Source organism: Callospermophilus lateralis, chromosome 8 (genome assembly GCF_048772815.1).
Source record: "Callospermophilus lateralis isolate mCalLat2 chromosome 8, mCalLat2.hap1, whole genome shotgun sequence".
NCBI classification, from domain to species: Eukaryota; Metazoa; Chordata; class Mammalia; order Rodentia; family Sciuridae; genus Callospermophilus; species Callospermophilus lateralis.
In genome coordinates, this window is record NC_135312.1 from 66,606,997 (window position 1) to 66,621,801 (window position 14,805).

At 34.9% G+C, this 14,805-nt stretch overlaps 1 protein-coding gene across 4 annotated transcripts in view; it reads right to left on the bottom strand.

Moving 5' to 3' along the window:
• Mapk10 (mitogen-activated protein kinase 10) overlaps positions 1-14,805 on the bottom strand; it is a 154,594-nt gene that overhangs the window by 15,408 nt on the left and 124,381 nt on the right. The window lies entirely within an intron of this gene.

Below are 14,805 nucleotides of genomic sequence, written 5' to 3' on the forward strand. Positions count from 1 at the left end.
CATCAATGTCATTTTCTGCTTGCAGAAAAAAGCTATTTTGAGGAGGTTTTTCTTGGAGTGTCAGCGCACAGCTGTTGCTGATGTATAAAGCATGGAATACGTAGACTCTAACCACGATCAAACTACACAGAGAGAAAGAAAACCACTGAATCCAAGACTTTTCCTTTCAATAAATCAAGAGGAATGTTTTAAAAATACTTGTGAGTATAGTTATATTCAAGGCACTCTGTACAAGAGAGATAAGTTCAGATTTGGGTTTTTTTTTCTCCTTTTTTGTGTGTTCTGTTTTAAAGAAAGGAGGTAAATATCACCTAAGTGGAAGGGTATTTTCACACAAAGATGTCTTCTATATAGCAATATAAAAAAATAGTTGACAGATAATTCAAAGAGAGCAATGCCATCAAACACACACACACACAGACACACACACAGACACACACACACACACGCCCACACACACGCCCACACATATTTATGTGCTTGGCTAGCAATTATTAGCATGTGACAGTACATAACACTCTCTGACCATCTGGTTAAGAAAATCTGGTATTTGATTACTCAGCTGTTTTCTCTCTCCACTCTATTACATAGAATGGAATCTTTTGCTTGATAAACAACCTAAATAAAAAAGAAATAAAAAGCAGAAATGAAGAGAGATGGGGAGTATCTGGAGAGTTATTAGGGTTTGTGATCTTTATCACTTTTAATATTACTTAAGAGGTGGAGACAATTTTTGTGACATTTTGAAGATTTAGATTTTATTTCCTTGATTAAAATTCTTGGAGAAATTGAACCTTGTCTCATATGGAAGGCATAAATGATAATTTAGTACAGATTTTATATATTTATCTTGGCATCATTATATAAATGTGTTCAATTAAAGGAACAAATACATGGTCAATGTGAGTTAGCAATTTTTAGAATTAATTTACTCATATATTAAATTCATTCATTAATAGTCTTGTGTACCTATAACATATTCCAGACTACATTAGAAATTGATATTTCAAAAATAAATAATTTGACTACTAAACTCAAGGAGTTCATGATTTATAACAACAAAGATCCCAAATAAACAACTTAACATTGTACCTCAAGAAATTGGAGCAAGAAGAACAAACTAGATCCTAAAACAGATAAGATTAAGAAAACTATCCAACTTATAATAGTTGCAAAAATAATATAATGAGAATATATTTAACCAAGGCAGTGAAAGACCTATCCACTGCAAACTATAAATCATTGGTGAAATTAATTGAAGAAGACACAAATACAGTCAGATATTGAATAAGGATAACTTGGTGAATCATAGACCACATATACAACAATGGTCCTATAAGATAATAACAAAACTGAGAAATTCCTACCACTTAGAACATTGTAGTTCTTATCACATTATAATGAAACATATTGCTTTTGTTTATAGTGATATCACTATAAATTAACCGATAGCACATACAATTAGGTACAGTGCATAGTACTTGAAAATAAAAGACTACGTTATCAGTTTATGTATTCTTGTTACTATGATTTTATTCTTATTTTGGAATTTATGCTCACAAAAGATTTTTACTGTAAAATAGTATGTTAAGTTAGGCCATCACCAACTTTATACATTCTCATGTTTACTTTGTCTCTTGATCATATCAAGAGGCCATATTGAACATTTGATCTAAACCATCTGGTTTCACTAAGTACACTCTGCGGTGTTCAAAGAATGGTGAAATTGCCTAAAACTCATTTCTTAGAATAAATCTCTATTGTTAGGTGACACATGACTATAAAAAAAAGATGTCCCATATTTATGAACTAAAAGAATTAATAGTTAAATGTCCATGCTAACCAAAGCAATCTACATATTCAATGCAATTCCTATCAAAATCCACTGTCATTTTTCACAGGTATAGAAAAAGAAATTCTAAAATTCATATAGAACTACAAAAGATCATACCTAGATAAAAATAAAGTTGAGCAAAATGAACAAATCTGTAGGCATCATATTACCTGACTTCAAAATATATTGAAAATAAATAATAAACCAAAACATCATCATATCAGTATAAAAATAGACCTGACTGATGGAACAGCATAGGGATCCCAAAAATTATTCTGCACATTTGCAGTTAAGTGAATTTTTTTGTGGGGGGTGGGGGGAGTACCAGGGACTGAACTCAGGTGTACTCAACCACTGAGCCATATCCCAGCCCTATTTGTATTTTATTTAGAGACAGGGTCTCACTGAGTTGCTTACAGCCTCTCTATTGCTGAGGCTAGTTTTGAACTCGTAATCTTCCTGCTTCAGCCTCCTGAGCCACAGGGATTGCAGGCGTGTACCAAGGCACCTGGCTGCATTTAAGTGAATTTTTGACAAACAGCCAAGAACACCCAATCAGAAAAGGACAGTGGCTTCAATAAATGGAGTCACAACAACTGGGATTCCACATGCAAACAAGTGAAATTAGACCTTTGTCATATATCCTATGTGAGATATCAACTCGAAATATATCTAAAAGTCAGCTTAAAAGTCAACTCAAAATAGATTTAAAACTTAAATTTGAGACCTGAAATCTAAAAATTAATAAAACCTAGGGGAAAATCTCCATGTCTGAGCAACGAGTTTGGGGGATAGGAATCCAAAAGCCCAGTCAACAAAAGCAAAAATGGACAATCAAAAAGTTTTCTTCACAGAAAAAAAAACTCATCAGAAAAGAGACAACCTATGGAATCAGAGAAAACATTCTCAAACAGTGCATTTGACAAGGGGTTAATATTCAATAATAAGGAACTCAAGCAACTTGATAGAAAGAAATCAAATAATCTGATTAAAAATGTATAGAAGATCTGAACAGACAATTTTCAAAAGAAGATATAAAAACAGTGTGAGGTAAGAAATGAGGATGATGAGATGACCATTTCCTCCAAGAAGTGTTGCTCTGTTTTGCTGTGTTTGGGGGGCAGGGGAGGTGGTGCTTCTACTGTTGCAGAACTGACAGCTTTGACAGCTTGGACATGAAGGGGGCTGAGGGAGCAGCATCAAGCGCCTCCTAAGGACCTGCTTCAGTCATCTGGGTAAAGCAGTCCCACAGGTGGAAAGGAGGAGGAGGAGATTTCGTGTGATTAGGAGACATGCGCAGTCCAATAGTCAACACATTAATTTTGAGATCTCAATTTAAATCCCAGTGACTATTAGATTTATAGAATTGGAACTCAGAAAAGTTATATGAGAGACTATATAGATTTGAGTCAAGTGTGGTACTTAAATTTAAGGCTGTGGTGAAAGATATGATTGCTAAGGACTAGAAATTAAGGATAAAAGGGAAGAACTCCCGAAAAACAAAATTCTACAGGAAGAGAAAACAATTCAGACCCAGCAGTAGAAGCTAAAGGAAAATAGGAATACTGTCCCCATGGAAATGAAAAGAGGTGTCATGAAGGAGGGGAGTCAGCCTATTCAAATGGACAGATACATGAGAAGCCATTTTCCCTTGAATGTGACATCAGAGACAACTGGCAATTTTAGAGGAAACAGTTTTAATTTGAGAAGTAAAACAGAGTAATTATGATTAAATAAGAACTAGCTTTTTACAGGGACTTGGTAAAAGCTACTTCCACTGTTAAAAGCAAAAATGTAATAAAGCAAAATGTTTGCCTTGATTATTTGTTCTTTGAAATTAAAGAGGCAAGAGTATGTTTATTTATAAACAAACTGAACATACCAATAGAAACTGAAACATAGGAGATACACAGGAAAGAAAGAGAACCACATGCAGAAAAGAAAGACTCCCAAAAAGAGTACTAGACCCTTTTTTCTAGACTCTATGTAACTAACTCTATCACAGCACTCTTATCTTTCCCCTCAACATTTTTTATATTAGTACCAATTTTTACAAGCTGATTTTCATGTATTATCTCATTTGGTACTTATGACCATCCTTCTCTTTTAAGAGGTGCACAAATGCAACTAAAGCACAAAAAGATTAAGCAGTCTATCAATAAGTGGTGGAGACAATATTTAAACCCTAATCTACCTGAATACAAAATCCCTGGATTTTTGCATTTTTCCAATTAACTACGGCTTATAAGATAGTTCGTCCTAATTTAATCTATTTAAGTAAATACATTTAAAAGTTTCACAGCGATGATAATCAACACAGAAAAGCAGAGGGAAAAAGTTAATGATAACTCTGGCTGGAGGGATCCTCAAAAATGCTATTAACTAGTGTATACACAAAATTTCCATATTGTGCATTGTATTGTGATGCTGCCACCTTGTGGTTGCATTTGGGAAAAAAGAAAATCAGTTAAGTAAAGGGTACTAAAAGGTGAGATCATCATTTGTCAATTTGCTCTAATACAAGAGTTCTCAATTAGGGCTACAAACTGAAATCAACTGATAGCTTTAAAAATATTTATTCCTGAATGCCACCCCCAGAGATTCTGATTTAATTTGTTTTGGGGTGAGGCCTGGTCATATGAATATTTAAAAATTCACCCAGGAATCATAATGTACAACAAATATTAAGACTTTTATTCTAAGCACTTACACATTAGTAAACACAAGTTTCGTTGTTTTACTAAGTATACTTCATTTCCATTGAGGCAAGACAAAGCCTTTAAGAGAAAATTTTCTGCCTTCAATGATAGTAGTTTTGGTAAAGTGATTTCTATATTTTGAAGAATAGAACAAAAAGATTTGTGAATCACAATTAAAGCAAACATAATATTTATATGTCACAATCAAGTGAAGTCTGTAGGCAAAGTGAGCAATGAGAACCTCTAAGCTTCTTGAATAAGTCATATATTTCCTGAAAGGAGTAATAGATTACTTTGTCCAGTAATCGCTACTTAACTGTGTGGACTCTGGTACTAGAAGATGAGTGACCTTGGGAAATTCATTCAGTTTGCAATAAATTGTTTAATTTACTGCTTTATTCAACAGAAAACTAATTCTAAACACAAGACAAATATAAGTTAATTTAACAAACCTCTCTTGAGAACTAGCAAGTTTGAAAGCACTGCATTGTAATGCATTCTATACAGAAAGCACTAATGTTGCTTGGAGACTTCATAGCACTAAGTGACCAGGGAAACTTTTGAAAGCTAGTACTGCAAATTTTAATTATAATGTGAACTGAGTGTAATTAGAAATCTTAATTAAATAATGCTTCAGTGGCTTGACAAGGAAGTTAAATTCAGTTTTCCTCATTTTTCATTCTATTCTTTAGTTTTCTCAGGTATTAGGTTATAAATTTGTTAACTTTATACTATTTAAAATTTAGTCATGTCCTGAAAATGGAAATCTCTTTACTACTCCATGGAAATTAGAATTTTCTATGGTTCTTTAACTAAAAAGTCTCATGACTTATGCCAGCACCCAAGTCATAAACTTTTATTTTTTCATTAATTCACTTAACATGTATTTATTAACTAACTACTATATGTTATCAGTCATTCTTAAATTCCACCTCCCTCAAGCCTCAGGTCTAATTAATTTCAATGCATGTAGATTATTAGCTTCTAAATATCTCATGAATCATCCTTCCATGTCTATTCTCTGGCCATCAACAGCTGTGATGTATGTTACTAAAGATCTATACCTTCATCTTTGCCTGCCTTGTCTCTGCTCCAGTTCCACTTTGCAGACAGAATGAATTTTTAGAAACTAAAATCTGATAATACTATTATACTTGCTAGTTAGTAAATGGCTTCCCTTCCCCTAGGATACAGTGTGCCATCTATAACAATTCTTAGAAATGCCTTTATCCTGGTTCTTGCTTTCCAGCTCCAAATAATTTTTATCTTTTTTCATTGAGTTACCCCCAAAGATTTGCAATTCTCCCAACCTTCTCTTGACCTTGGAATTTGGGTATATACCTTTTATTCTGCCTATCTTTCTTCACTTGGATAATTCCTGCTTTATCTTTCATTCCATTTAGATACTATTTCCTCCAAGGAGCATTTTCTAACTCACATTACTGAATTGAGTTTTCTATGTGATTCTTTCATATGATTAGCTTAAAGTCTGGACTATGTATTATTCAACATTTACTTGTCTTCTCACTAGATTTGGAAAAAATAATCAAGAGCAAATATTGAGCTTTTGTTCACCAATGTCTAGTACTCTATGTAATACATAGCAGACATTCAATAAGTACAAATAAATGAATAAAGAGCAATTACTGTGTTCAAACATGTACCATATATGAATTTGGATATATTTGTCAGTAAAAAGATAAAATAAGTAATGATGTGTTTGAAATTATTTAATTAATTTTACAAACCAACAGATTCTAGCTTTATAGATATACATATTAGCCACACAATCTTGGTCCAGGAGCTAAACACCACCAATATCCATGTGCCTTAGTGTCTTTAACTGTAAATATAGATTTAAAATTCAAAAAATAGCTCTCTCTCTCTCTGCTTCCTGATTACCATGTGAGCTGCCTTCTGCTGTACTCTTCTGCCCTATTGGTCCTGCCTCACCTGGAGCCCTGACGAATGTCTATGGATTGAGACCTCTGAAACTGTGAGCCCTCAAACAAACTTTTCCTCCTCTACAATTGTTCTGGTCAGGTCCTTTAGTCACAGCAGTGAAATAGCTGAGTAAAACAGAAATTGGTACTGAGAGTGGGGACATTGCTGTGACTAACCTGACCATGTGGTTCAGAAGCATTTTGAGCTTTTTGGCATTGGTGGGAGGAATTTTGAGATGCTTAGCAATATAAGCTGGAGATGCTTTAGATTGTTGTAAGCAAATGGCTGATTCTGCTGGGAGCTCAGAAGACCATAATGCCAACAGGACAACAGACAGAAGACAGGGCTAAAAAGAGTTTCGAGGAAAAGGAGGACACTACTGGAAATTGACTAGAGAAAATTGCATAACATTCTGGCTGGGACATTATCTGAATTTTGCCTATGTCCTGAGACCTTCAGTGAGGATGATTTTAAAAGCAATGCACTTCTTAATCCAGGTGGAAGAAATTTCTAGGCAACAGAGCATTCAGATGGTGGCATGGATATTGATGAAGGCTTTCAGCCAATTTTTTTTTTTTTTTTTTTTTTTTTTTGTGTGTGTGTGTGTGTGTGATAATCAGGAACAGAAAGCAGAACAAAAAGATTTGGAAAACATGGAATTAAATGCCCTAAGTAAAACTAGTGATAAGGAAGTTGCAGTTGTTAAAGACACTGCTGCCACTAAAGAAATGGTGAAGACATTTCTTGTGGTGAAGAGACAGTAAGAAAGATGGCTTGAGGGCATCTTAGGATCTGGCCATGAGCACATCATCTAAAGCTCAGGAAAGTAAAGGTGAAAATTCTCTGGAGACCAGTGGGGCACCCTTCTTGCACAAGTTGGCCAGGAAGTTTTTTCAACATGCTCAGCCACTCAGAAATTCAGAAGCTGCTGCAGCCAGGATCTCTGGAAGCTTGGCTACTGCTCAAGATGGCACCAGATCTTGGCATCAACATCATGGTGTTGGTTCTGAAGGAATGCAGGATGTTGGAGTAAGTGGGTTGTGGAGGCTTCTACCGATATCCAAAGGAAGGCCTTGAAACCAGGCAAAGTGCAGCAAATTCGGAGTCCCTGCAGGTACTCCCTGAGAAGGCAAGTTGTGGAGATTTGAGAAGAAAGCTGAAGCTGCAGTGCAGACCCCCCAAATTAAGAAATGCCAGTAAGGTGGGACGTGTCCTAGGAAAGCTGCAGGAATTGAACAGAGACAAGCCAACAGAGAGGCCACTTGGGCTTCAACCAACAAGGCCACAGGGGCGGAGCTACACAAGCCCTTTGGAGAGAACATCATGCCTTGTGCTTCAGATTCCAGACACACATCTACAGGACCTGTTTGCCCAGCTGGATTTTGGTCTTGCTTTGGTCCTATGCCTTCTTTCTATGCCCCTATTTTTGTAAATGGAAACATTTACTTAGTACCTTTTGATATTGGATATTTGCAAATTGCCCTTAATTTTATAGGAATTCACAATGCGAGGTTGTGTTGAGCCTCAGAGAAGACGGGACTTTAACTTTGAGCAGTCTTGGAACTGTTGAGACTATGGGGACTCTTAGAAAGGGACAAAATGTGTTTTGCATTATGTTGTGAGCTTTTGGGGGCCAGGTGCAGAATGTTGTGGTTTGGATGTGAGGTATTCCCCATAAGCTCACATGTGAGACAATGCAAGAAGGTTTAGAGCAGAAATAATTGGGTTGTGAAAGTCTTAACCCAATCAGTGAATTTATACCCTGATATGGATTAACTGACCAGTAACTGAAATAGTAGGGTATAGTTGCAGGAGGTGGGAATTGGAGGCCTGGTATTGGGGTATATATTTGTATCTGGCAAGTAGAGACCTCTCTTTCTCTCTCTGCATTCTGATCACCATGTGAGCTGCTTCCCTCTGTCACAGTCTTCCGCCACGTTGTTCCTGCCTCACCTGGAATCCTGAAGAATGGAATCAGTTGTCTATGGATTGAGACCTCTGAAACCATAAGCCCTTAAATAAACTTTTCCTCCTCTAAAAAAAAGAAAAAAAAGGAATAAAAAATATTGATTATATTACTACTAAGAATCCAGAAGTGTTGTAAGTACTTCAGATAGAGCCATGTCCCAAAGAGTCAATGTCTCTCAGTTCGTGGATCTTTAACTCTAGTAAATGAATTTGACAATTAAAAGGGAAATAATGTAAAACATTAATAATATTGAGAGAAAATAGTAAGAAGCTGGGGTATAACAGAGTGTTATTCTAGATAGGATAATCATAGATGAATTCTTTGATCAGGTAACATTTGAGCAAAAGTGTTTTTTTTGAAGTAATGAGGGAACCATGTAGTTAACAGGGGAAGAATGTTCCAGACAGAAGAATTGTAGTGCAAAGACATCAGTGGAGAAGCTTGCTTATCATGGTCAGAAGAAACAAAGAGGCCAATACACTCAGGAGAGTGGAAAAGGGAAAACACAGAAAATAAAATCAGAAAAGTAAGGAGGGGCAAAATGAAGTAGAGAAATATTTTCTACACCGCCCTCATGAAAAAAATAAAAAGATTGATGTATTATTACCAGCACTTATTAATGTAACCAAGAATGTGACAAAAATATCAAAATATGAAGGTTTTGCTGTGTGTGTGTGTGTGTGTGTGTACATGCTAACTTGGAATATCAAACACCTTTCTTACTAAGGGTTGTACTATAATTTGGAACAGCAGTGAAATAGATCGAGCTTTGAAAGCCATGATGAGTACTTGGAGCTTTACTATAATACAATGAGAAGTCGCTGGAGTGTATTAGCTGAGAAATTATGTGACTTTCACATATTAAAATGAAAACTTGAGGCACTTTAGAGCAAAGACCACAAAGGACAATAGTGGAGCTGGGAGATGAAAGACTATTACATGGACTAATAGATGCTGAGTACTTACTTAGAAGGTCATCTCAGTAAGATTTGTTGAGAATAATGATCATTTTCTAGAGTTTTTATAAGGTTTTAATAAGATTGTATATGAGAAAGGGTTTTATAAACATAAAGAAGTGCTCAGCACAGTACAGGGGAATACAATTCAAGTGACATTCATTGATCATACACGATGCATCCACCATTGCTTTCTGTTCTCTGCACTCAGTAGATAAAACTGTATTTCTGCTGCCAAGTAACTTTGAGTAGTTAGAGTTGAGGGAGATAAACACAAAAATGGATCGAATGGAAACAACATGTGATATAATGATATGTGGACAGTTCTCAAGGAAAAGAGCTAATTTAAAATTCTGAGAAGCAATAGCTCTTCTTATAAGACCTTCTTTCCATAGGATAAAGGACATGTAAGCCTCATCAAGATATTATAGAACATAAAAAGAGCTGAAAAGAAACTAGAAAAGGTTCTAGGTTAAATATCAACACAACACAGTATCACAGATACTGCTGAGTCAGCCCATTAATGCCACATGACATTTGAAACACTGTCCTACAGAAACAAAGTAAGTGAGAGAAAGGGATTTGGGGCACTTATATACCCACAATATGAATCAATAATGAGTTATCCTAGATACATTAGCCACAGAAATCACACTTCATCAGTTAGGATCAATGAGTAGCCCTGGGATATGAATCCATGGTGAACACAGAAACAGATACAGAATCAGTAACTCTCTTAAGGCAAACTGATTTAAATCAACTTTACTACTTTTACAGGAGTACTATCATATTTAAACTTAAATATATTAATAAGTTTTTCAATTCTATAATATTTACTGATTTTAAAATGCATAATTTTTTTTTTCATTTCAAATCTTGCTGTTTTCTCCTCCCATCACTGATCTCTCTGAAAAAGTTTAGAATATGACATCAATGTTTTGTACTAATAAAATACTTTAGTCAGGTATAAGGACTTCTGCTAATCTGGTAATAACTGCCTCTTATAGTGACATGGATTCAATACATTTGGCAGATTATACAAGTATTTATGTATTAACATACAAAATGATTTTATCATTAAAGATTAAAATATCATGAAAATATTTTTGTAAATTTATTTCTATTTTAAATTTCTTCAATATTCAAATTATTAAAATACTTTCTTTGTATAGAAAAATAGAATTTTTAAGGGATTTGTGATACAATGAAATGAGCATGGGCTTAGAACCTTAGTTTTTAGCTGTGAGTCTAGGTAAAATCATTTTAAAATTCTGTAAAATGAGATCAATAATACCCAGGTTAGTATTTTCCAAGTAATAAGGTTATTTTTGCTGTGGTAATGGAGAATAGGAACACTGTAGGAAAGGTAATAAAACATATGAGCCAATATGAGAACAATTCAAGAGTGTCATTAATATTTCTGAGACCCTACTTTCTTTAAGGAATATAGTTAAAAGCTGATGCAAATGATTGTGGCAAAACACTCATTCTCAAGTTGCTCCCAGAGTGAAAAATTCGAAGGCACACGTGGTGCGCAAGGATGCTCTGGGGCTGGGAGGTTGAGGTGGAGCACAATCACCTGAAGGTGAGAAATTGTTTCCAATTAATAATGGACCCACTGGCATCTGACACACCCCACACATCTCAACAGGAATCTTTACTTTAACAACATAGACGAGTTGGTAACTATGCCACTCAGGTATGTTGGGGAAGAAAAAAGCTTGAGAAACAAGCATAGTCACAGAGAACATCATACAGATGTAAGGAATTACTATTGTCCTACTTTTCTTTTCATCCAGTAGTGAAACAATTCAAGGACTAATTTGGAAACAATTAGTGCTTATAATCATCTTCACATAACTATCAATTATATTATGAATAACAAGAACTACATATTTTTGCTATTTGAAATAAAGAAGGCTTAATGGAGGTATATAGTTGAATTACTATATAAATTTAGGTGAACTGAATCAAAGTAATTTATCTAAGGTATGATGAGACCTTGAGTCCAGATTGTTGACGGTGAATGGTTTTCATGTGCTCTACTGTGTTCTTGTGTCATGACCTTTGTCTTCACACTGTAGCTCTTGGTCCTCTCCCGATGCTTGAAAACTCTTGGTTTGGAAAAGCTGGAATATGTGTAACCATATTTTAAACTCACTAATTACAAGTGAAGATTTTGCTTAGATTATAGCTAAATTTTCCATTTGAGGAGAAGTTACTAATTATTTAAGAATGTCTCTGTGTAAGGATTCTAGCTAGGAATAAACCTTTCTTTATGATTAAACAGGAATCACAAGGCAATAGAGCAAGGAAAATGAACAAGCCTGTCTCAGAAAAAGAAGTGGTAGCAGATTGCTCTACTCTGAAAACAGCACTCCAGCACATTTGTCATGAAACAAAGTCACCAAAATTGCTTTCTGCTGAACAAAGTCCAAAATAACTCACATCTTAGATAAGAAATTTTCAGAAAAAGAACCTGAGGCATAGTGATTATATTCATTGCTTCTTTCAATGAAACATGAAAGAAGTTCAGTTTTCCAAATGCACTTAAAGAGAGACATCAGATTCTCCTTGGAATTAGAAACTATGGGGAGTTCCTTTTGGATATCAACTAAAAGTATTTTTCATAAACAGTAAACCCATTCCCTTGCACAAGATATTGTGGGCCACTACTCTACAAATGACCCTGTGAGTCTCATATTAAACCTGAGGCAGGTTTTAGAAAAGGTTTTTATCATTCTTACAACCGCCTTGTCATTAGAAAGGGCCATAATAATTTTATTATAGCACATACTCTGTGAAAGACCATAAACTTTTAATAGACTTATAAAAAGGGAGTATAACCTTTTCAATATTCTGCCTCATCGTTGGATGAATTCATTCTACCTTTTTCTCACATATAACCAGTGCCCAAGGGCCTAAGCAATGGTTTTACACTTGGGAAGAATATTCAGATCCAGCCTCTTCCCTGACTCTGAAGGTTACAAAGATTTAGCACCCAAGACTCCTTCTGCCTGTTCTGGTTCTGATTCTTTTTGCAACTGTTCAAACTTCCAGTGCATAAAGAATTTTGGTCTTAGGTCTTACTACAATTCTCATGCCATTCTGACGTCATCTCTAAACTTTTTATTTGGGGCTAAAAGAAAAAGTAAATATAAACATTCTACAGTGTTAAATAACTATATAACTGTTTTCACACATTCACTTTCAGTCTCATCAAAGATTATCCTTTCTAATTGTTTCTCCCTTCTCTCCTAGAATGTGAAACTTCTTAATTTACCTCTCAACCTTGATGGCATGACTGACTCTAAGCTGAACTTCTCAAATGAGATGGTTGGTTAATTTAACCCTATGATCTCTTCTACATAGTGAAAAACTTGGGCCCTTTTGAGTGTTTTTGTTGTTTTCATTTGGTTATTTTACTTTTTTGTGCAATGATCAATATAACCAACTTTTTCTTTTTCTTTCTTTCTTCTTTTTTTTTTTGTACTGGGCATTGAACCCAAGAGGGGCACTTAACTACTGAGCCACATCTCCAGTACCTCTGCCCTTTTTAAATATTTTATCTAGAGACAGGGTTTTGCTGAGTTGCTTAGTGCCTCACTAAGTTAAGTTTCTCAGGCTGGCTTTGAACTTGCAATCCTCAACCTACTGAGCTGCTGGGATTATCGACATGCAACACTGCACCTGGAATTAATCAACTTCTTAGAAAAAAAGAGAAGCAAAAATTTTTGGAGACAAACACAGCAAAGAAAATGTATGTTGCAAAGGAAGTAAGTCTTTAATTACAAGAAATAAATTAAAAGCAGATGAAGAAAGTTGAATCTCCGTTCTCATGATATCTGCATCATTCATTGAAGAATAATGTGACCAGAGAGCTATAAACCAACTGCCAATTTAACCCTTGAAAGCCTCCCAGCCTGAGTAAAAAAGCTAGCTACTTAAATAGTACACAGTAGCTGTTCATTTCTGTTTCTTGAAAAAATGCCATTTTAAAATTGCCTAGGACATCAGAAAACTATTTCTATAATGTCAAAATTTTCAAAAAAATCATAATAGTGCAAATAGAAGGCATAGCATTTTAAATTTATCAGTTGCTTTCTTCTCCATTCTGTTGCTAAAAATAAAAACAAGATCTTTACAAATGAAAGAGTCTTTTAACACAAATACAAAATTATCCCAAGGAAATAAGCTATAATTCTCTACAAAGTGCACTTAATGTCTTAAGTCAAAGTTCACTTAGGCCTATAAACAATAGTTAAAAGTAAAATATCACTATTTTTTAGACCCCTTAACATAAACTTTCTCTATGAGTCCAGTGCTTTTTATATTTTTAAGAATTATATTTGGAGTAAAAGAGCTCCAGAAACCTGATAAAGCTTATGAGCTGTATCACCAGGAAGATAGATATATAGACATAATTATAATTTCAGAATCTTTTTCAAAAGTCCCCTGAATTTCCTGCAGCAAACATAATAGTGTCATAAGAAAGCTGAGTGCTAGACTGTGAGCTCCTGAGGGCAGGGAAATAATTCCCTCTTCTGTGAGTCTTGAGCTCCACTATAGGGTCAGCATCACATAAGGGTGCAGTAAGCACTTGTTGTGTCGAATAGTACAGGATGGATTTTAAAAATAAAGAATATTCTGTTAAAATTTAATTGTACAATTAATTTGCATTGAATCTGAAAGTAAAGGAGCAAAAAAAAAAAACATTTCAAGTAGCAAAACTATGTAGGAATTTAAGCAGGGCTACCCACCAAATAAGTGTTCTGCTTGGAGTAGAACAAATATGGCCTATAAATCACAGAGTTTATAAATAATAAATATGTAGGCTTTGCAGAAAATCAAAGAAGAAACTTCACTAGTAAAGACAAAGGTATGTCTTGAGAATGAACCATTCGACCATTCCAGTTTTTTATGCTTTCTAACCTGATATTTTCAACAGATTCTGAATATCCCAGTGAATAGAAATGAAGATGAATCTTTCTTTTCAGTACAAAAATTTGCTAAAATTAGAGACAAGGCACTTCGTTCTGCATGAAGTACATATTCCTATTATAAGTCATGTAGGGAAAGGAGCCCCTAAGAGCAGGTGGCTAAATCTATCTACAACAAACATTTTGACAAGCTCCCACCAACAAAATACGTGGCATCAAAACAATCCAAATGTGATTCAGAAGATATCTTCACTTTCACAAGTGAGACACTGGGCATGCAAAATGTAATGAAGTTATATTTTCTCTCGAAGGCAATTAGTAAATTGCTTAAATTTTGCTGCTGAAAGAATACAACAGCAATGAACAGATGGAAATTTAAAACTCTGCAAATGGCAGATATTAGGAATTATAGACATTCATTTAACTTTCACCAAACAAATGAGAACCAGAAAATATGAACTGC